Source organism: Carcharhinus amblyrhynchos, chromosome 4 (assembly GCF_965287045.1).
Source record: "Carcharhinus amblyrhynchos chromosome 4, sCarAmb.v2.hapA, whole genome shotgun sequence".
NCBI classification, from domain to species: Eukaryota; Metazoa; Chordata; class Chondrichthyes; order Carcharhiniformes; family Carcharhinidae; genus Carcharhinus; species Carcharhinus amblyrhynchos.
This window is the reverse complement of record NC_137327.1, coordinates 136,924,383-136,948,499: the sequence shown is the minus strand read 5'-3', so window position 1 is coordinate 136,948,499 and position 24,117 is coordinate 136,924,383. Positions and strand designations below refer to the sequence as shown.

The window sequence follows — 24,117 nt, the reverse complement described above, 5'->3', positions numbered from 1 at the left end:
TCCGGGTGCTCCAGTTTCCTCCCACAGTCCAAAGATATGCGGGTTAGGTTGATTGGCCATGCTACATTGACCTTAGTGTCAGGGGAACTAGCAGGGCACATAGTTGGGTTATGGGGATAGAGCCTGGGTGGGATTGTTGTTGGTGCAGGCTCAATGGGCAAAATGGCCTCCTTCTATACTGGAGGGATTCTATGACTCTTTTCCCTCTTCTTTCAGGAAGGGTCGAGGCCAATTTGCCGCATGCCTTAACCAACAGCACCCACCACTCCTCCCCACTCTCACTGCAAGCTCACCATACCTGGATGAAGCCATAGGCACCATCTCAGTCCATGTATTTCAGTGTCTGAGTGCCACATTCAGCCACCGATTGTCAATTTGCTTTTTATTTAGAAGAAAGGCATGCCTTTATGATGTTTAATAGCAATGATGTGAAGTATATACATTATAGATATATAATCAAATTACCTGAGCCAAGTCCAGTTGGCACACGTACAATTTGCCTTCTAATCTCCAAACCCACAAGATTGGTCTTGTGGGTTTGGAGATCTGCAAATGTTGGGTTCCTACGACACGGAAAAGAAACCCAATACTGTGTATGTTTTGAAGAACGGTATCCTAATTGCTTATTTTTATTTTAAATTGACTTTTTCTGCCAAAGAAAGAAAATTAAGATGGGCGCTACATCACTGGGAGCTACCAAGGACAAAAAGAGTCATTTTCTTGGTTTCTGTAACATCGCACCCCCATTATGCCCAGAGATCTACTAACAAACTCATATCCCATCTGTGACTGTTCAGACAAATTTCAAAGGAAATTACAGGGATGTCATTTGCACTTGATAAGCCAACCTTGCTGGCAAGAGTCAATGGGTCAGCCAAGACAATGACTCCCAAATGTCAGATCCTCAATATAATTGGCAACCCTGTTAACAACTAATGACTGAGGCATTAGCAGCCTTGAAACCAAACCCAATTTCAGACGCTGTGTAAACGTTACTTTTGAAGTCATTATGGAGAAGGATAGATCTGGCCCTTTGGAGAGATTAATATTACACCTTTGGCCTTTGCAGCCAGACTGCTGTTTTAACATCAACTGGACAGAACTCCAGCAGCCAGTCTAAGCAATCTAAACTCAACAAAGCCTGTTTGATTCTAAAAGTGTGTCCCTCTCCTCTCTGTAACACAGAAAACCAGCTTCAGGAAGCATCAAACCGAATACCATGGAAGGAGGATGGAAGGGTTAATTTTTGAGCACAGTTAGCAGTCTCACAACACCAGGTTAACGTCCAACAGCTTTATTTGGAATCACTTAATTTCTGCGATGCTACAATTTTCTCTTGTATTATGCATCCTTTTACTAAACCCGTGGAAAACTATTCCCTTTTTCCACTAACAACAGGGCCAATGTTTTTTTTATAGTTCTCCTGGTCTCCTGCGTAATTCTGTGTTCCCTAAAGATTGAGGGTGGGCACATGTAATTTGGTCCACTGTTAATGCTGGGACAACTCAGTGCACTCTGTATCAATGTGTTAGAAAAGGCAGATCTGCACCATTGCTACTTTACATGGAAATTGTCAGTTTTGCTCTCATTTGCATAGATTAGATCATTACCAAGAAGACAGAGGGAGAGAGAGAGAGAGAGAGATCTGTGCTAACAGGAAACAAGTGCAATTTCTCACCAACATGTTTCCACAAGTTACAAGTTTACAGAAACTTATTATTAAACAAATTTGTAAAAAAAAACTGAACGCAATAGAGAGATGAAGGTCCAGTATTACCACCAGCACAAGCATACTGGGCCAAACAACCTCATTCTGTACTATGATTTCTGATATTGCCATTAAATGAAAACAAAGTGTCGATAAAAGGTCATACAAAAACTTTTGTGTTTTGCATTTTCAGGCCTTTTTATCCTTATTTCTATCTAAATGTTACCTGGAAAAGAACACTGACCTTTACAATGTATAATGGCAGCGATATCGCCCCCACCAGTTAGGCACCAGAGAACCCGAAGGCTTCTCCGACATCAGCGACAAGTTACGTTTCTAGATCCCTCTAACACCTCGTGGTGTTAGAAAACCAAGGCAATGCACAGAGGTGTAAGAATAACATGGACATGGGGACAAAGACAAAGTGCCAAGTCAAAGAAGTGGACTTTCAGAAGTAGGGAGGAGCTTTTGGAAGGAATGCCTGAGTCAGGATCTTAGGTTGTTGAAGGCACATCTACCAGTGATGGATCAAAGGGAAGAGACAATGCAGGAGGACAGAGTTGTCCAAGGTTACAAGGGGATTTAGCCTTGGTAATGAGAACGTTAATCTCCATGAGATGAGAGCTGGAAGCCAATGGAGGTCATTAAAAGGTTTGGAAATTGAGGTGGGATGAGGGGATGGACTGCAGTGTCTTGGATGGATTGATGGTTGTGTCGGATGGGGAGCCAGTCAGGAGTACATAGGAATAGCACATCTGGAGGCAACAAACCTCAGGATTTCAAGCAGCAGAGGTAGGGGGAGGAGTGGACAACATTTCAGGAGGTGTAAGTTGAAGGTGGAAGAGGGAATGTGGGTTGCAACTGGAGAGTCAAAAGCACAAGACGCTCCCAAACAGTTTGGTTCAGCCCAAGTTATTTGCCAGGGAGAGGGATAGAACCTGTGCTGTAGACACGAACGACAACTTCAGGCTTTCCAATGTTTAGCTGGAGGAAATTACAGCTGATCCAAGATTGGAGGCCAAAAGAAGAATCTGAAAAAGGTCAACATGTCCAAGATGTGAGAGTGGTCTGAGTCACGGGGAAAGACTAAGAGACACATGCAAAGCCTTTCAGCTCGAGGAGGAGGGGCAGGAAGGTCATCTTATAGGAATGGTGCGTGTCAGGATGGCTGAGTGGTCTAAGTCACCAGACTCAAGGATTGAAGTCTTTCCGCCATGAGCTGGCTGTTCTGGTCTTCAATTGGAGGTGTGGGTTTGAATCCCACTTCTGACACTTTTTTTTTCTTTGTTCTTTGGGTAGGGGGTTTTAGTTGAGACACGCAGCATGATTGGTGCAGGCTTGAAAGGGCAAAGGGCCTGTAGCTGCGCTGTAATTTTCTCTTTTTTTGTTCTTTGTTGAATGATACATAACATTAATGGGATTCAAAAGGTGGATCCAGAAAATTATTGCAAACTAATTGGAAGAAAAGATGAGGAGGATATCGCTTCAAATGAGCAAAATGGAAGTTTTTTGTCAACCAAAGATTGGAACGAGCAGTAAACCCTGGAACTAAGAAACAATTTGATATTGCAATGGAAATACTCCAGAGTATTTCTGGATAGATGAGGTTCCATGACTTTCTTCAAGAGACAAAATACAGATGATAAATCAGGGCAAAATGAATGGTAGGAAGAGGCTGTGTTAATATTAGCAAAGATTTCATTATTAACCTTGGGTGTTTCAGCTTTGACTAGATATTCATTCAGTTCTACTGCAGCGAGGCACTGAGCAACAGAATTAACTCATCATGCTGATTAATGAAAGGTGCTTAAACAACTTAAGCACCTGAGAACTACCTCGTCAGAAGATGGTGAGTCTTATAATGAAGTCAAAGTTAGAATAACAATGGTCAAAAAAAAAACATTCTCCAAATGGAAAGAATTGTTTAGCACAGGAATAAGTGGGGATTTTAAGATAAACATCATCAAGTCTTTGATTTAGAGTGCCTTGTTACACACCTAGGCAGAATTTAATGTGACTGATGCAAGTCTTATCCACCAGCTGGAGAAATGGTGAGAAACTTGCTTCACTTCCAACGGGGTAGGACTGATGGAATAAAGTCTTCCCATCGCTTCTTGGTCTTTGGCTGACATCCTGCACTTATTTGAAGTCATGAGGTTACATAGTGGCTTCATTTGAAGCAATTTTTAAAAGCGGCATCTCGGCCTTTTGTCTGAGATGCAAAGAGATCGACCCTTGGAGAAGGTGCAACGCCTGCTCCAATCAGCTAGGATCATGTAGACCGAGCCCAGGATGGGGAGTGAGAGCCCTGTCTTGTCTGCTTGGATCGGGACCGTCTCACTTGCTGAGTCTTTGAATTGGACTTCGATTGGATTGAATTGGATATATAAACAAAAAAAGTCTTCCTCAGGCACTTAACTGACCACCATCAGGCCTCCGCAGGACCCCAAGGTTGGAAATCCAGCCCCACCACTGCCACCCCCACCAGCCAGAGAGTGGGGGGTGGGGGCAGGATTTCCAATGCCAGCAGCCCTATCAGGAGCGATGGCCATAAGCTGCAGCTAGCGTCAGGGTCTCCACCAGGGATCATTGATGGGGAGAAGGTCACGAGAAAGGGCATGGAGGAGCTGTATAACGACATTTTAGTGGCTTCAGGTATAACTTTTGGTGGCTTCAGGCGGTGGGACGGTGACACAGTAGATAACCTCAAAGTGTCAGGGACCCAATTCCAGCCGGGGTCCTGGGTTTGATTCCCAGGTTGGGTCACTGCCTGTGCGAAGTTTGCATATTCTCCCCGTGTCTGCATTGGTTTCTTCCAGGTGCTCCAAAGATGTACAGGTTAGAGATTGACTGGCCATGCTAAATTGCCCCTTATTGTCCCAGGATGTGTAGTTTAGAGGGATTACCAGGGTAAATATGTGGGTGACGTGGATAGGCCCTGGGTGAGGTTGTTGTCGGTGCAGTCTCGATGGGCTGAATGGCCTCTTTCTGCACTGCCAGAATTCTTTGATTCTATGAATTGATGTCAATGAGTTCAATAACGACCTATTTGATATTCTGTTAGCCGGTGGGCAAGTTTCCACTCTGGGCCTCTTCCAGCCTCTTGACATAATCACAAGAGGTTTCCCCACCTGTGAGACTGATATGTGGCATCTCCTGCGATTAAGTGGGCCTGGCTACAACAGGTAACATTAAATCCAGAATTTAGCCCTCCAGAAAAGTGGACATCCAAAGCTTAGAAACGTGTGAAATATGGAAGAGGTTTGGAAAGAAAATTAAAGCAATTAAGTTCTCAGGATGGTGAAGGAGAAAGAATTGTCAGTGAATAGTATTAGGGGAACAAAGGTTGGATTGGCCATATTCTAAGGCATGAGAAGGGGGCGATTGAAGGAAGATTAGAGGGATGTAGACCAAGAGGGAAAAAGGGAATGATGTAAGATAACATCTTTATAAGGCCCTTGTCAGACCCCACTTGGAGTACTGTGTGCAGTTCTGGTCGCCTCACTACAGGAAGGATGTGGAAGCTATTGAGAGGGTGCAGAGGAGATTTACAAGGATATTGCCTGGATTGGGAGGCATGCCTTATGAGGATAGGTTGAGGGAGCTAGGTCTTTTCTCCCTGAGAGATGAAAGTTGAGAGGTGACCTGATAGAGGTTTATAAAATTTTGAAAGGTATAGATGGGGTGGATTCTCAGAGGCTATTTCCCAGGGCTGAAATGGTCACTACGAGAGGACACAGGTTTAAGGTGCTGGGGAGCAGGTACAGAGATGTCAGGGGTAAGTTTTTCACTCAGAGGGTGGTGAGTGAGTGGAATCGGCTGCCATCAGTGGTGGTAGAGGTGAACTCGCTGGGGTCTTTTAAGAGACTCCTAGATGAGTATATGGGATTTAATGGGATTGGGAGTTACAGATGGTTCTATGGCCTGATAGGTATGGATATGATCAGCGCAACTTGTGGGCCGAAGGGCCTGTCTGTGCTGTAGTGTTCCATGTTCTATGTTAACATCAAATTGGAAATGGGAGGAAAGCCAGGCTTCCATTGTGGATGGGGGTATCCATCACAGGGCTGCCAGTAGCTGCAGCTGCGGCCTGGTAGCTGGAGGAATGTCTCAAAGGTACCCTCAAGTGCTGGTCCCTTGCTGCCGAAATCTACAGGCCAACTAGAAATTTTTCAATTGGCCTTTAATCCATGGCCTTAATTGGCATCTTAATTAGTTTGAGCAGCCATGTGCCAAATGGAGGTAAGGAGCAGTTCAGATCCCAAGCCAGCCTTCCCAAAATGGTGGGGATGGGATGGTGCCAGTACACTTTCACAGGTTACAGCTGCCCCTATTCCCACTCCCATCTTGGAATAAAAGTCCTGCCCTATATCTCCAAAGACAGATTTAGTAGTTGTGCCATATTTGATGTTGCGTTACAACATATGTTCCCAATGGTGGGGTGTCCAAACTAGGGCCATAGTTGAAGGATAAGGGGTGAACCTTTTAGAACTGGAGTGAGGAGAAATTTGTTCAACCAGAGAGTGTGAATATATGAAAGTAATTGAAGCCAAAACATTCAAGATTTCAACATGAAGTTAGATATAACACCTGGGGCTAAAGGGATCAAGGGATATGTGGGGAAGGTGGAATCACGATATTGAATGTGATGATCAGCCATGATCAGAATGAATGGCAGAGCAGGCTCAAAGGGCCAAATGGCCTCCTCCTGCTTCTAGTTTCTATGTTTCTATCATTTTGCCCTTCCATGCCTTTTGAACATCAATGAATATTTCAATATTTCCAATCCAAGTACACAATTTTTGAATCAAGAGCGTTTTGGAAGATTATGACTAATGCTTTTCCTCACCTGCTTCTTTTAATACCCTGGATTGGAAACCATCATGTGCTCCATTGAGATTTAGCTATTTTATGCTGTATTGTTTTCACTGTGAGAAATCTCACAACACCGGGTTAAATTCCAACAGGTTTATTTGGTATCACGAGCTTTTGGAGCGCTGCTCCTTCATCAGGTGAGTGGAGAGTTGACTTCACACCTCTTTAACCTGTGATTATCTCTCTCTCCACTCGCATAGTCTGTACCTGTAAAGATTTGATTACCTGTAAAGACTCAGATGCCAACCATTGTCTTGCAGTTGTGTCTGTGTCTATAATATGCCGTGTTTGTGAACCCAACTTTCCACTCACCTGATGAAGGGGCAGCACTCCAAAAGCTCGTGATACCAAATAAACCTGTTGGACTTTAACCTGGTGTTGTGAGACTTCTTACTATGCCCACCCCAGACCAACGCCGACACCTCCACATCATGCTTTCACTACTGTCACTTATTTTGAATCCAATAAATTCCGCCCTTTTTTTTAGATTCTCTTCTACATAAGAACACACCATAACATAAGAAATAGGAGCAGGAGTAGGCCATCTAGCCACTCGAGCCTGCCCCGCCATTCAATAAGATCATGGCTGATCTGTCGTGGCTCAGTTCCACATCCCCGCCCTCTCCCCATAACCCTTAATCCCCTTGCCTATCAAAAACCTATCAACCTGCGTCTTAAAAATATTTAGCAAGGCAGCCTCCACCACTTCAACGGGCAGAGAATTTCAGAGATTCACCACCCTTTGAGTGAAGAAGTTCTTCCTCAACTCCGTTCTAAACCGCCCCCCCCTTTATCTTGAGGCTGTGCCCTCTAGTCCTACTGTCCTTTCTGAGCGGGAAGAGTCTCTCCACCTCTATCCTATCCATCCCATTCATCATCTTATATGTCTCAATGAGATCTCCGCTTATTCTTCTAAACTCTAACGAGTACAAGCCCAGTTTATTCAGCCTCTCCTCATAGTTCAACCCCCTCAACTCCAGTATCAGCCTAGTAAACCTCCTCTGCACTCCTTACAAGGCCAAAATATCCTTGCGTAAGTGCGGCGACCAAAACTGCACATAGTACTCCAGCTGCGGCCTCACCAGTACCCTGTACAGTTGCAGCAAGACCTCCCTACTTTTATATTCAATCCCCCTCGCTATGAAGGCCAGCATCCTATTTGCCTTCCTGATCACGTGCTGCACCTGCAGGCTGGGTTTTTGCGACTCATGCACAAGGACCCCGAGGTCCCTCTGCACCGTCGCATGCTGCAGTTTTTCGCCACGTAAGTGATAATCCTTCCGACCATTATTCCTACCAAAGTGGACAACCTCACATTTGCCAACATTAAATTCCATTTTTTCTTTTTTTGAATTAGTTAGAAACCGGAAGTCATCACTAGGACGCTTACCGGTATTTGTAGTTTTTTTTTCGGGTCTCTGACCCTATAAATTGGCACAGAGTGGATACCCGATCCTCTACACTGGTAGAGAATCCCACCCTCCCACCTCCTCTAACCTAATTATAAGTGTGTGGGAAGTTGTTTTATTTTCTTTTTTTTTCTTTTCTGCTGGAAATTGTTTCAGGGATGGCAGTTCAGGCAGTAAGCTGCACCTCCTGTGGTATGTATGTGGTGAGGGACACCAGTAGTGTTTCTGCTGATTATACCTGTAGGAAGTGTGTAAGGTTGCAGCTTCTGGAGGAGCGTGTTAAGGAGCTGGAGTTGGAATTGGAGGAACTCCGGATAATTCGGGAGGCTGAGGCGGACATCGATAGGAGTTACAAGGAGATAGTCACTCCTAGAAATGAGTCTTGGGTAACTGCCAGGAAGAGGGGAAAGAAGCAATTGGGGGGACAATCCCCTGGGGCTGTTCCCCTCCAAAATAGGTTTTCTGTCCTGGAGGCTACAGTTGAGGAGGAATCAACTGGAGATAGCCAAAGGGAGCAGGTCACTGGAGGTGAGCCTGTTGTGAAGGCTCAGGTGGTTAGGGGATGTAAAAGATTGGGCCTAGTGATTGGGGACTCCACAGTTAGGGGGACGGATAGGAGAGTCAGAGGTAATGGTAGGGACTCAGGGCTGGTGTGTTGCCTCCCAGGGGCTGGGGTCCGGGATGTTTCAGAGAGGGTATTTAGGACTCTTAAGGGAGAGGGAGATCAACCCCAAGTCATAGTTCATGTGGGGACTCATGACATAGGGAGGTTAAGGGAAGGGGATATTAAGCAGAGATTTATGGAGTTGGGGTGGAAACTTAAGGCCAAGTCGGACAGAGTGGTTATCTCGGGACTCTTGCCTGTGCCACGGGATAGTTTAGAGCGGAACAGAGAGAGGGAAAGTTTGAACTCGTGGATGAGGGGATGGTGCAGGAGGGAGGGGTTCAGGTTCTTGAGCAATTGGGGCTCATTCTGGGGAAGGTGGGACCTCTACAGGAGTGATGGTCTACACCTGAATCAGAGGGGAACCAATATCTTGGGGGGAAAATTTGCAAAGGCTATGCAGGGGGGTTTAAACTGATTCAGAGGGGGGGTGGGATCCTGAGTAGCGGGGGTGAAAGTGAGGGGGGCATAGATGGGGACTGCAATGCACGGCATCGTGGGGGTGAAGCGGAGCAGGGTTTGAAATGCGTATACTTTAATGCGAGGAGTATTCGCAATAAAGTGGATGAACTTGCAGCGTGGATCAGTACCTGGAACTTTGATGTTGTGGCCATTTCAGAGACATGGATAGAGCAGGGTCAGGAATGGTTGTTGCAGGTTCCGGGGTTCAAATGCTTCAGTCGGAGCAGAGAAGGACGTAGAAGGGGGGGGAGGGGTAGCATTATTAGTCAAGGATTGTATCACGGTGTCAGAGAGGAAGTTTGATGAGGACTTGTCTGTTGAGGTAGTATGGGCTGAGGTTAGAAATAGGAGAGGAGAGGTCACCCTGTTGGGAGTCTTTTATAGACCTCCTAAAAGTTCTAGAGAGGTTGAGGAAAGGATTGCGGAGACGATCCTGGATAGGAGTGAAAGTAATAGGGTAATTGTTATGGGGGACTTTAACTTTACTAATATTGATTGGAATTGCTATAGCTCTAGCTCATTACAGGGGTCAGTTTTTGTGCAAAGCGTGCAGGAAGGTTTCTTGACTCAGTATGTAGATAGGCCAACTAGAGGTGAGGCTATATTGGATTTGGTGCTGGGAAATGAGCCAGACCAGGTGCTAGACTTGGAAGTTGGGGTGCATTTTGGTGATAGTGACCACAATTCGGTTACGTTCACCTTGGTGATGGAAAGGGATAGGCATGAACCTCGGGTCAGTAGTTTTAGCTGGGGGAAGGATAATTATGAGGCTATTAGGAGAGAATTAGGAAGCATAGGTTGGACTAGGAGACTACAGGGTCTCGGAACGTCCGAAATGTGGAGTTTTTTCAGGGAGCAGCTACTGCGAGTCCTTGATATGTATGTCCCTGTCAGGCAAGGAGGAATTGGTCGAGCTAGGGAACCGTGGTGCACTAAGAAAGTTGGTTCGCTGGTTAAAAAGAAAAAGGAGGCTTATGTCCGGATGAGACTTGAGGGCTCAGGTAGTGCACTAGAAAGCTTTAGATTGGCTAGGAGGGAGTTAAAGAGTGAGTTAAGAAGGGCTAAAAGAGGACACGAGAAGACTTTGGCTGATAGGATTAAGGAGAATCCTAAGGCGTTCTATAGCTATGTTAAGAACAGAAGGTTGGTTAGGGCAAGATTGGGGCCAGTTGGAGACAGCAGTGGGAATTTGTGTGTGGAGCCGGAAGAGATTGGAGAGGCATTGAACCAATATTTCTCTTCGGTGTTCATGCAGGGGGACATAAATGTAGCTGTGGAGAACACTGGGTTACAGGGTTGTAAACTGGACAGTATTGCAGTTGGTAAGGAGGATATGCTAGATATTCTTGAGGGTTTGAAAATAGATAAGTCCCCTGGGCCGGACGGGATTTACCCTAGGATTCTCTGGGAGGCAAGAGAGGCGATTGCAGAGCCTCTGGCTCTGATCTTCAGGTCGTCGTTGGTCACAGGTATAGTGCCAGAAGATTGGAGGATAGCGAATGTTGTCCCATTGTTTAAGAAGGGGAACAGAGACTTCCCCGGGAATTATAGACCGGTGAGTCTTACTTCTGTTGTGGGTAAGGTTTTAGAAAAAATTATTAGGGATAGGATTTATAGTTATTTGGAGAGTAATGAATTGATTGGAGATAGTCAGCATGGTTTTGTGGAGGGTAGGTCGTGCCTTACTAACCTTATTGAGTTTTTTGAGAAAGTGACCAAAGAGGTGGATGGGGGTAAGGCAGTTGACGTGGTATATATGGACTTTAGTAAGGCGTTTGATAAGGTTCACCATGGAAGGCTTCTGCAGAAAATGCAGATGTATGGGATTGGGGGTGATTTAGTTAATTGGATCAGGAATTGGCTGGCGGATAGGAGACAGAGGGTGGTGGTTGATGGTAAGTATTCGTCATGGAGTTCAGTTACGAGTGGTGTGCCTCAGGGATCTGTTTTGGGGCCACTGCTGTTTGTAATTTTTATAAATGATCAGGATGAGAGTATAGTTGGGTGGATTAGTAAATTTGCTGATGACACCAAAGTCGGAGGTGTGGTAGATAGTGAGGAAGGGTGTCTTAGTTTACAGGGGGACTTGGACAAGTTGCAGAGCTGGGCCGAGAGGTGGAGGATGGAGTTTAATGTGGAAAAGTGTGAGGTAATTCACTTTGGCAGGAATAACAGATGTGTAGAGTACAGGGCTAACGGTAGGACTCTGAATAGTGTGGATGAACAGAGGGATCTAGGTGTATGTGTACATAGATCCCTGAAAGTTGGGAATCAAGTAGATAGGGTTGTTAGGAAGGCATACGGTGTCTTGGCGTTTATTGGTAGGGGGATTGAATTTAGGAGCCGCAGCGTCATGTTGCAACTGTACAAGACTCTGGTGTGGCCGCACTTGGAGTATTGTGTGCAGTTCTGGTCCCCACATTATAGGAAGGATGTGGAGGCTTTGGAGAGGGTGCAGAGGAGGTTTACCAGGATGTTGCCTGGTATGGAGGGGAGGTCCTATGAGGAGAGACTGAGGGATTTGAGGTTGTTTTCGTTAGAAAGAAGGCGGCTAAGAGGGGACCGTATTGAAACATATAAGATGATTAGAGGTTTGGATAGGGTGGACAGTGATAGCCTTTTTCCTCGGATGGAGAAACCTAGCATGAGGGGGCATAGCTTTAAATTAAGGGGGGGTAGTTATAGGACGGATGTCAGGGGTAGGTTCTTTACCCAGAGGGTGGTGAGGGATTAGAATGCCCTGCCTGCTGCAGTTGTAAATGCGCCTAGTTTGGGGGCGTTTAAGAGATCCGTGGATAGGTTTATGGATGGAAAGGGTTTGGTTTAGGTTAAAGGGTCATTGCTTTTTAACTGGTCGGCGCAACATCGTGGGCCGAAGGGCCTGTTCTGCGCTGTAATGTTATATGTTCTATTTGCCAGTTCCTGGCCCATTCGCCCAGCCTATCTAGATCTACCACAGGTATTTTGCCTTGTTTCTTTGTGAAATCTGCCTTTATCCTGCTGTCTATGATAGTACCAACTGTGTCTGTTTTAATGGGCTCCACAACTTCTCAGCTGCTCTCCTCTTAATAACTTTCTCAAAACTTTTACCATTCACCTTGATGTCACTTGCAGCATTGTTTTTTTTTCATTTCTCCATTATGCTGCTTTGTTGCTTTCTATATTTATCCCAGTCTGCTGGACTGTCACTTTTCTTGTCATATGTGTAAACCATTTCCTTCACACTGCTTCTAACCTCATGTGCTGAGTGTTGTTGCTTGATTGCGTAAGTGGAACTTTTGCTCTGTGGAGGTTTGAACTTGTAATACATCCTCAGCGGCAGAAGTCACTTCACCAATATACCTTTATTTGCAAGTGTGACAACAGCAGACAGAGTGCATACAGTTAGCAGTCTACACTCGGAGTGCCAGAGGAACTGACACACTTGGTTAAACACAAAACAAGAGGCTCCCTGATTGGCCATTAATTTGGCCCTAAATCAGGAAGTTCATGTTCTAACAGGCCCACCTCAATTGTCTGATTAAAGTCATTACAGTATTGACACTGCATTGTGCTAAAAACTCTTGCAAAATAAACATTTGTTTGTTATTGATTTACCAATTAAATGATCAACCTTGTTTAACGTGTTCTGGTTATGCCATAAGTTCAAATCCTTTGAGTGTGCTCCTTCCCCCTTCTCAAACTTAATGTCAAATTCCAACATGTTACGTTCTCTGCTTGCAAGCTACTCTCTTAAGTGCCAGATTTTTAATAAATTCTAGAGTCCTCCATCACGGCAGAAATTCCAGAAATTTCTAAATGCCTTCCTTCAAACCCAGCATTTCCCCTCTTTACGGGGTGGGATTCAGCCAGGGTTTGCACGTATGCAATTTGCAAAGACAGCTAGCCATTTAAATCACCAGCTGCTTCCAATGAAGTGAGATTTAGCACAGCCGGGGTGTGAAACCAAGAGTGTGCAAATTATAGCAGATAAGAGGAGACCTGACCTTGGTAAAATTTATTCACATAGCCCTTTGGGGGAGGGCACTGGGAAATCTTGAGTGAGGTCAGGCACGTTCTTGAATTGTTAAAATTGAACATGATTGTGTGCTTTTTATGCACAAATTCATGGAACCATCAACTGTCAAAACAGTGTCCATCTGTCAAGGAACTGTCAAAAATATCCAAAGATACTGGGAAAGTTTGCACGGGGGTATGGTTTAACATGAGTTGGCTTGGAAGAGTGAGGAGTTGGCATTGGTGGGATGTATTGGTGGGGGGAAAAGGGAATAAAGGATGAGGATTGTAGTAAAGTCTTTTTTTTATTTAAACACAGACCTTCCACCCAGCCCGTCTCCGTACCCAGCAGCCTCTGCACTCATGACAGAGTTGCCCGCCTAGATTCCTACTGTGGCCTGTATCCCCACCCCATGACCAATTCCCACCTGTGGATGGACATTTATGAAGGGTGGGTTCACAGAGCCCAGAAAATCTCCCATCTCTGTGCATCCAATCAGGGGACAAAAATCATAGCCTAGCTCTTTACTCATTACTAAATCCAATCTGAATTAAACATTTTGGCTCTGGTGTTAACTGGGAGCAGGGGACAATGTGGAAAAGGCAACAATTAAAGGACCCCTTGAACAAGGGGCATGCCCCTCCTGCTTATACTGCTGCACTGTTTCCCATCCATTAGTTGATCCAATGTCTAGGAAGAAACATTAGTGTGAGGAGGCCATGGCTGGGGAGTTGTGGGGACAGATTCAGTATCGGTTCCAGGTTGTGATCAGGATTGTGTTGTGGCTGGGGAAGAGGAGATGGTTGGTGAGGCTGGAGAAGCCCACTGGTGGACACAGCCAAGGCTGCAACGAGAGGTCATGGGCAATGATCTGCGCTGTGCTGGGAGAGACCAGAGGCTTCCATGAGGGGATTTGCTGGTCCATCAGAGCTGCTAAAAGAGCAGATCTTCAACACTTAAGGAGTCGCTACCTTCCACCTTTGATCTGCAGCCAAGCAACTGGCAGCTCTGGCCTCCCCTCATTTCCAGTTAAATTTATGACACAGCATCAGTTCTGTCAATAAATCACGGAATCCCTGTAGTGCTGAACCTGGCCATTCGGCCCATCGAGCCTACACCGATAATAATCGCATCCAAGCCCTATTCCCGTAGCCCCACGTATTTACCCTGCTAATCTTCCTGACAGTAAGGAGCAATTTAGCATGGCCAATCAAACTAGCCTGCACACTTTTGGACTGTGGGAGGAAACCCACGCAGACACAGGGGGAATGTGCAAAACTCTGCACAGACAGTGACCCAAGGCCGGAAAGGAACCGGGGTCCCTGACGCTATGAGGCAGCAATGCTAACCACATGGGGCCATGTCTTTGGAATCCAAATTGGAATCCGACCTGCCACTTGTAGCAACCTCGGTGAAGATCTGGTTTCTGGATATTAGGGCAGAATGGAGCTTGGATTTTGCATCCCAGATTTTTAACCAACATCCACCCAGAAGATTAAATTCAAGGCTAATGTTTCAGAAAACTGTCCTGGATTCTGGAAACTCATTTATGACTTGAAGTTGCTCACTTCCCACTATGTGAGAAAATTAAAATCTCCCCTTATCATGCTTTTTCCTTTATTCCTTGCTTCCCTGATCTCTCTACAAGGCATCCTGCTACAACCCTGCTGTCAGAGGGACTGGACTTACCAGAGACATGCATCCCTTGCTGTTTCTAATTGTGTGGAACTAGATCCCACACCTTCAAGAGAGGAGGAAAGAGAAGAAAATTAACAGGGGAAATCAGGATTTATTTTATTCATTCACGGGACATGGTCGTCACTAGCTGACCAGCATTTATTGACCTTGGAGAGCAGTTGAGAGTCAAACACATTGCTGTGGCTCTGGAGTCAGATGTAGGCCAGACCAGGTAAGGATGGCAGATTTCCTTCCCTAAAGGACATTAGTGAACTAGATGGGTTTTTTCAACAATCAACAATGGTTTCATGGTCATCAGTAGATTCTTAATTCCAGATATTTTTTATTGAATTCAAATTCCACCGGCTGCCATGGCGGGATTCGAACCCAAGTCCCCAGGACATTAGCTGAGTTTCTAGATTAATTGTCTTGGGACAAGGCCACCAGGTTGTTGCCTAGAATTAGGATAGTGCCACTAATGGATCAGCAAAATAAACACACAAGATGAAATTGAAATGTTGCAGAACACATACTCTGGGTAAAATTTTTGGATTGGGAGCTTTTTCAAAGCCCACTGCCATTTAGCGCTCCTTTGAGCGTTGTTTGGTTAATCTCCGTCTGCTTTTGGAATTAAGTCCCACCCATGACAGCTGTTGGCCAATCTGATTGGCTGACAGCTCTCCAACCAGGCCAGGCACAGTACTACAACTGCCACAAGTGATGCTGCGCCTGGGACTCAGTCCCAAGACTGTTAGAAAGTTACATCCCAGGCACTGGGGAGATTGGAAGGGGGGCATTCGTGGCTGTGGGGAGGGTGGGTATAGGTCATGGTGGGGGCATTGCCCCAATTCAGAATGGGGCCTTCAGGTTGAGTTGCATAATGAAGATGGTGAGAATATTTCTTCTACTTGCACCTGCCAACCTAAACTTTGAGGCTGGGGGGGGGGTGCGGGAAAGGGCCTTTAATTGACCATTAAGTGGCTATTTAGGAGTCTTAATAGATGAAAGGGCAGGTTCCCCCACCCAAGGCCCTGCTGCCCTACCATGAAATTGTATCTGGGTCTGGGCTGGCAGGTTCCTGGAGAGAATCCTGTCCATTTAATCAGGGGGGTTCGGTGGGGGGCACTGGGGGGGGGTTCAGTTCTCATTAGAGAGGCTAATAAAGAGGAAACTACTAAAATACAGAGGCCAAAAGCAATGTCATTACAGCCAAAATGGAAAGAAAAGGAGAATATGATACAAACCAGCCAAAGTTAAAGAGATCAAAGCACTCAGTCAAAAGTGTATGGCACCCGGAGTTAGCTCAAAGAAACTAAGGCAGAGATGGCAGCTATACCGTATGTAAAAATTCAATGGCCAAGCCTGGCAGCTCAAAGTAGAAAAGTCACCCAGTCAGGTGGCTTCACACAGAGGGTGGTGAGTGTCTGGAACAAGCTGCCAGAGGTAGTAGTAGGGGCGGGTACAATTTTGTCTTTTAAAAAGCATTTAGACAGTTACATGGGTAAAATGGGATATAGAGGGATATGGGACAAATATGGGCAATTGGGACTAGCTTAGTGGTTAAAAAAAGGGGCGGCATGGACAAGTTGGGCCGAAGGGCCTGTTTCCATGCTGTAATCATCTGTGACTCTATGACTGTAGGTGGGGTGCACCCAGGCCACTGAGGGAAGTAAAGGTCAAAATGGGAAGAAGTTGGCGCAGTGGTAATATCCTGGGATTATTAATCCAGGGATACAGGCTATTGCTCTGGGGACATGGGTTCAAATCTCACCATAGCAGTTAGTGGAATTTAAATCCAGTTAACAAATCTGGAATTGAAAAGCTAGTCTCACTAATAATGACCATGAAACCACTGTCAATTGTCATAAAAATCCATCTAATGTCCTTTAGGGAAGGATATCCGCCATCCAAAAGTCTGAGATCATGTACAACCGACTCAAGAGCAGCTTCTTCCCTGCTGCCATCAGACTTTATACTATCTTGATCTTTCAATACACCCTAGCTATGACTGTAACAGTACATTCTGCACCCTCTCTTTTCCTTCTCCTCTATGTACTCTAAGAACAGTATGCTTTGTCTGTATAGTGCACAATAAACAGTACATTTCACTGAATCCCAATACATGTGACAAATTATCTGGTCTGGCCTTTATGTGAATTCAGAACCCAAAGCAACGTGTAGCTGACTCTTAACCGTCCTGAGAAATGGCACAGCAAGCCACTCAGTTCAGGGCCAATCTCATGTCAGGGCCTATTAGGGATGGGCAATAAATGGTGACCTGGCTGTAATCCCATGAAAGAATAAAGAACAAAACATTGGAAGTTCTGTCCACAAGCTTTTAATTTTCCTTGGGTTGCAAATGTTCCATGCACCTTGATAACAATGGAAAGAGTGATCAGGCTGATAATGACAGACCAGTCAACCTGCTGGGGAAGTCACTGGTTGCCATAATCGAGGGCAAATTTTCACTTGAAAAAGTGAATTAATAAACAACAGCTAAAAGATAAGTCATTCCTGACAAATGTGATTGAGCTATTTGAAAAAAAATAAATGCAGATGGTTGCTGAAGGTAGTGCAATTGATACATTGCATTATAATCAAAAGGTGATAATAATCGATAAGTGAGACATAATGGACTGATTAGCAAACTGGAAGCCCGTGAGAGTAAAGGGGCAGTGGCAAGCTCGTTACAAAATTGGTTTCGAACAAATATCAGAAAGAAGTACCAAACATGTGTTTTTCAGACTGGAGAACCATAGTACAGAAGAGGCCCTTCGGCCCATCAAGTCCCCACCAACACATTAGAAACGCCTGAACTCCCATCTAATCCCATCTGCCAGCACTTGACTCATGGCTCATCATAGCATTCAGGGCTAAGTGCTCATCCAGGTAAAGAATGTGAGGTAACCCACATCTCATCACCCTCCCAGGCAGCGCATTCCAGACCATGGCCACCCTCTGGGTAAAAAGGTTTTTCCTTACGTCCTCCCTAAGCCTCCTGCTCCTCACCTTGAACCTACATAGAACATAGAACATAGAACATTACAGCGCAGAACAGGCCCTTCGGCCCACGATGTTGCGCCGACCAGTTACAAAAACAATGACCCACTAGCCTATACCAATCCCTTTTCGTCCATAAACCTATCCAGAGATCTCTTAAACGCCCCCAAACTAGACGCATTTACAACTGCAGCAGGCAGGGCATTCCAATCCCTCACCACCCGCTGGGTAAAGAACCTACCCCTGACATCCGTCCTGTAGCTACCCCCCCTTAATTTAAAGCCATGCCCCCTCGTGCTAGCTTTCTCCATCCGAGGAAAAAGGCTATCACTATCCACCCTATCTAAACCTCTAATCATCTTATATGTTTCAATAAGATCCCCTCTTAGCCGCCTTCTTTCCAACGAAAACAACCCTAGATCCCTCAGTCTCTCCTCATAGGACCTCCCCACCATACCAGGCAACATCCTAGTAAACCTCCTCTGCACCCTCTCCAACGCCTCCACATCCTTCTTGTAATGCGGGGACCAGAACTGCACACAGTACTCCAAGTGCGGCCGCACTAGAGTAGTGTACAGTTGCAACATTACACTGCGACTCCTAAATTCAATCCCCCTACCAATAAACGCCAAGACACCGTACGCCTTCTTGACAACCTTATCTACTTGATTCCCAACTTTCAGGGATCTATGTACACACACACCTAGATCCCTCTTGTGACTGACCCTTCAACTAAGGGGAATAGTTGCTCCTTATCCACTCTGTCCACGTCCCTCATATTCTTGTACACCTCGATCAGATCGCCCCTCAGTCTCCTCTGCTCCAACAAAAATAACCCAAGCCTACCCAACCTCTCTTCACAACTTAAATGCTCCATCCCAAGAGGCATCCTAGTGAATCTCCTCTGTACCCTCTCCAGCGCAGTCACATCCTTCCTAATATCAGTGACCAGAACTGCACACAGTGCTCTAGCTGTGGCCTCACCAAAGTTCTATACAGTGATGTTTCCCAGGGATCAGTTTTTTTATATATATATATTAAAAAGAATATAGTGGAAGAATTTCTCTCTTTAACACTGAATTAGCCAGAAGCTGTGCTCTTCCTCAGCCTTTTCCAAAACACTCTCATTGTACAGTCACAACATGCCTCTACTCATCAAATGGTCATTGGATAGACATATGGATAATATTGGAATAGTTTAGGTTAAAGGGTCATTAGATTGGTTCCACTGGTCAGCGCAACATCAAGGGCAAAGGGCCTGTACTGAGCTGTAATGTTCTATGTTCTATCAGCAGTCTGATCCCTTGGCCATGACTGTTCCCATTGTAAATGTAGGAAGCATAGCAGCCAATTTGCATACAGGAAACTCCCACAAACAGCAATGTGATAACAGCCAGATAATCTGTCTTTGCGACATTGATTGAGGGGTAACTATTACCAGGGACACCAGAAGCTAATGCAGTGGGATCTTCCACACCCACCAGAGAGGGCAGACACGGCCTCGATTTACAGTCACAATCAGAAAGCAGCACCTCTGACAGTTCAGCACTCCCTCGGTACTGCAGTGGAGTGCTATCTGCTGTAATTTTGTGTGTTATGTCAGGGAGTGGGTCTCGAACCTCCAACCATCTGGCTTACACGCAACAGTGTTACTGACTGAACAATGGCTTAGAGTGAAATATCATTCAAAAAATCTTACTAATACTACATCAACCGCACTAACTAGAACCATATAAAAGCAACCTCCGCCTTTAGATTTCCCACCAGTGAATTCTTTATGATCTCTTTGCAAAACCAATTTCTCAGCACATTTATTATTGAAAGGAAGGTATTTATTTATGCATAATCAAGGCCCGTAGAAATGATTTATTTCACTGCTTGTAATAAAACCAGATTTAATGGAAAACATTGCTACTAAAAATAACTTGCTCTGCAGAAGGAAAAGCTCGTACTCAATACTAAAACAGACAATTTGGTCCAATAACTTGCATTATGAAGCATCTTTAATGTCGAGATCATCCGAAAGTGCTTTACAGAAGCATTACCAAAAAGAAAAATGGAAAAGTAGACAAGTATGATTTATTGGGAGACTCTTTGAGTCAGCACGGGTGTGAGGGGCTAATAGGTTCTTTCTAGGCAATGACAATCTCTAACAGCAGAGAATCTAACCATCTCCTCTTGACATTCAATAGCATTTTTGTTGCTGAATCCCCACAACCAACAACATCCTGAAAGGGTTACTGTTGACCAGAAAATGAATCACACTAGCTATATAAATCCTGTGGCTACAAGGACAGGTCAGAAACCTGCGTTCTGCAGCAGGTTATTCACCTCTTGACTCCCCAAAGCCTGTTCACCAAACAAAGCTCAAGTCGAGAGTGGGATGGAACACTCTCTCTGCTGGCCTGTATGACTGAAGCATCAACAACACTCAAAGAAGCTCGACCACACCCAGGACAAAGCAGCCTACTTGACTGGCACCCCATCCACTTTCTTGACCATTCATTCCCTCCACCATCAACGTACAGTGGCAGTAAAGTGTACAAACTATAAGATGCGCTGCAGCATCGCACCAAGGTTTCTCTGACAGCACCTTTCAAACCGGCAATCTCCACCAGATAGAAGGACAAGGGTAGCGGGCGCTTGGTGACACCACCAGCTGCAATTTCCCCTCCAAATCACTCACCATCCTGACTTGGAAATATAACTGCCGTTCCTTCACTGTCGCTGGGTCAAAATCCTGGAAGTCCTTCCCTAACAGCACTGTGGGTGTACCTACACCACATGGACAGCAGCGGTTAAGGGCTGCTCACCTTCACAAGGACAATTCAGGATCCTGACCTGGCCAACCACATCACATCAAAACATTAAAATAAGATAACCTGTCCAGCCACGTGATTTAATTTTTTGCACCACTTCAAAGAACAAAGAACAACCCAGCATGGGAAACAGGCCCTTCGGCCCAACGAGCCCGTGCCGCCGCATCACCCTACACCTATTCTACCCTGCCCGTCTACGAATGGAACCCCTAACTTAGCCAGATTCAGGGGAGAATAGTGTCAATTTGGTAAAACCAATCAGCCTAAGAGCACTTCAATACTATGATGCAGAGCATGACCCCAACACGGAGCTGAGGGAGGTGAAATTCAGCAAGTACGTGACATTCTTGTTGGAGAGTTAATGTTGGAAGCTGATAAAAATGCAAAAGATGGCTGATAGTTACAGAAACTTGAGTTTGGCCCTCATGCTGAATGCAGCTAGACATTGATCAAACTGCCTGGAAAAACTCACTGGATAACGCTACAATATTCACCATCTGAGCAGACAGGCAGTGGTTATTTTCCCCACCAACTAGACCAATCCCTAGACAGCAGCTTCTTCATCCCCAAATTTAATGGTTGTGCAGCCAGTGCCTGGCAACTTTCAAAGTTATTTTGGCCAAGACGTCTTCCAGCAATGTACTGTTTAAGTGATGTCAAAACGATCTATACTACAGCCCCCAGATTGGCCAGCCAGTCAACCAGTCACATTCCCACCTGGGACTTCAAATTGACCAAATTATATCATATTGAAATTCATAAGTATTTCTTATGAGTTATAATCTAACGTATTGTCTAATCCAGAAGCAAGACATTACATAATTTAGTTTTGCTCAGAGTTAATGACATTACCATTGCATTATGCCTTATAGGCTATAACAGTATGTGGCATAATTAAAGGATTAATCTAATGCCAGAGGATTCACAGGTAACATGATTTAATCTCTTACCATTTTCTCTACTCTGTAATCATGCATCCCAGTTTTCTTGGAGTCGAGAATGCTACGTTGATCTGCACATTGGGTCATCTTCATTTCCTTGATCAACACTCCTCACAGTGGGTACTTGATGCAGGCGGTAGAGATCTCACTTACTCACTGGAGAATCCGTGTCACCTCCTTTAGAGAGGGCCCATAGTTTTATATGCCTCTCAGATGTTTAAGTAGCCAACAGCAGGATGGCTTCCCAGGGGTTAACCATTGATTCTGACCGCAAACCACTTTTGGGTCTTTTTAAAGAAGGCAAGGCTATTCTGTCAATTTCATCGGCAAGAATTCAGCGTTGGGTGTTAACCCTCTCCGGCTATGAATATACCTTTAAGCACCTGCCTGGAACCCCACACCTAGCAAATAGAGATGCACTTAAGTCACCTACCTTTGCTAAGGACTGTTCCACCACCCCCAGTATCACAGGAGATTGTCGTGGCATTGAATTCCTTGGACACATTGCCAGCCTTGGCGAAACAGATCAAATACTGGATCAATTAGGATCCACTGCTTTCCAAAGTGAGGCACAGGATACTAATGAGTTGTGCCAATGAGCCAGTTTCTGAAGACATGAACCTGTATTTTATATGAAAAGATGAGTTGAGTCACGAGGATGGCATCATACTTTGGGGAGAAACAGCAGTTGTTCCAGTTCCAGGAAGAAAGAATTTCCCAGCTGAATCACACAGTGCCCATCCGGGTATATATAAGATGAAGATGCTCGCCAGGAGTTAAGTCCAGTGGACTGGCATTGATGCTGACAATGAGAGTTGAGTTAAGCACTGCGAACAGAGCCAATGGCACTGATTGCCCACTTCAGCCCACTGCACCCTTGGTAGTGGCCTTGCTGCTCATGGGTATGAGTCCATATGTCGGTCCATTCAAGAGCACAATGTGTTTACTCCTTGTTGGTGCACAAAGTGGATGGAAGTGTTTGAGGTGAAGTCTCCAACATCCCACTCTACAGGTGACAAGTTACATCAATGTTTTTTCACCATGGAATATCTGAAGTGTCTAATAAAGGAACAGCCTCACAAGTGCTCAGTTTCAGGTCTTCACCCTTCATAACCTTACAAAGCACATTAGCACTGCATCTTACCACCTAGCATCCAACAGACCAGCTGAACAAGTCATCCAAGCTGAAATGAAAGTCAGTGTTACCACATGGGCATTGACTGAAGTGATCACATAGGCACATCTAAAAGATAGTGGGGCAGCAAAAGTGGGGGTTACACAGGGCAGCCTCTGATTAAGCTGCTCAGCAAAACAGAGGAAAAAACATTTTCATAGCATGTATGGTGGCACAGTGATTTGCACTGCTGTCTCACAGCACCAGCGACACGGGTTTCTTTCTGGCCTTCAGTGACTGCCTGTGTGGAATTTGTGCGTAACTCCATACATCTGTGTGGGTTTCCTTTGGGTGCCCAGGTTTCCTCCCACACTCCAAAGATGTGTGGGTTAGGTTGACTGGCCATGTTAAATTGCCCATTAGTGTCAGGGGAACTAGCAGGGTAATTTCATGGGATTATGAGGATAAGGCTTTGGTGGGATTGTTATCAGTGCAGGCTCAGTGGGCCAAATGGCCTCTGGAGGGATTCTATGATTCTGTGCTGAGCCTATCGTTGACTACCTCATGAAGTAGGTAGTAAGCTGCCTTCTTGATTGGTTGCCATCACATGCAGGTCCTGGTTAGCTAAAACCAATGCGAAAGTTCACTTGAGAGGACTTCGGACCCAGTGCAGCATACCCCTATCAGAATGCAGGATTTAAAATCTGGTCAGGTCCCCCCCACCACCACCACCACCACAGAGGCCCCCCCCCCCCCCCCCCCCGGCAACATACACCATCCAGCTGAAAACTCATCAATTTGATCGCATTGAAAGCTACCACGCAGCAAAAGGCCTCGGGTCGATAGTGGTGGTCCTTCTTCACAGCTGTGTGTGCGTCTTTATATGCCTTGCTCTGATCAGAATCTTCCACACACCTGACGAAGGAACACCATTTCCAAAAGCTTGTGGGATTACTGTCAAATAAACTGGTTGGACTCTAACCTGGTGTTGTGAGACTTCTTACATGCAATTCCCACAACCAAACACAATGCTACATAAACACTGAGTCATGCTATATACATGAAGGTGAAAATTTGAATCAAACTAGGTCAGCTGAAGGATAGAACTTCAAAAATGTTGGATTTTGGTGTAGTATAAAGGGTCGGTATTCCTGCCAAATGGTTCAAACGTGCTCTAGGATGGACAGGGAATGGACGTGGGAAGAAATAGGGCAGGTCGACAATAGTCCTGATGAACTGTGTAAGAAAACGTTAACTCTTCCTTCTGAAGCTGCAGAACAGGATTCTATTTGAGGGAAGTCTACCTATTCTATCCAATGGTAATGAAACAGTAAATGATCAATGTATCTTGCTAACATCTTAAACTGCTTCTGCGGGTTATCTTGACATGCAGAGCAGGCAGGAGATGCATGCAGTAAGCAGAAATGAACAGACTGGATTTTACTTTTAAT

At 45.2% G+C, this 24,117-nt stretch overlaps 1 protein-coding gene and 1 non-coding gene across 3 annotated transcripts in view; one reads left to right on the top strand and one right to left on the bottom strand.

Annotated features, from left to right (window-relative positions):
* LOC145342393 (serine/threonine-protein kinase PAK 3) overlaps positions 1 to 24,117 on the bottom strand; it is a 247,444-nt gene that overhangs the window by 144,144 nt on the left and 79,183 nt on the right. The window lies entirely within an intron of this gene.
* trnal-caa (transfer RNA leucine (anticodon CAA)) lies at positions 2,867 to 2,980 on the top strand. Its single transcript has 2 exons — positions 2,867 to 2,904; positions 2,935 to 2,980. It is a non-coding gene; the product is annotated as a tRNA-Leu (tRNA).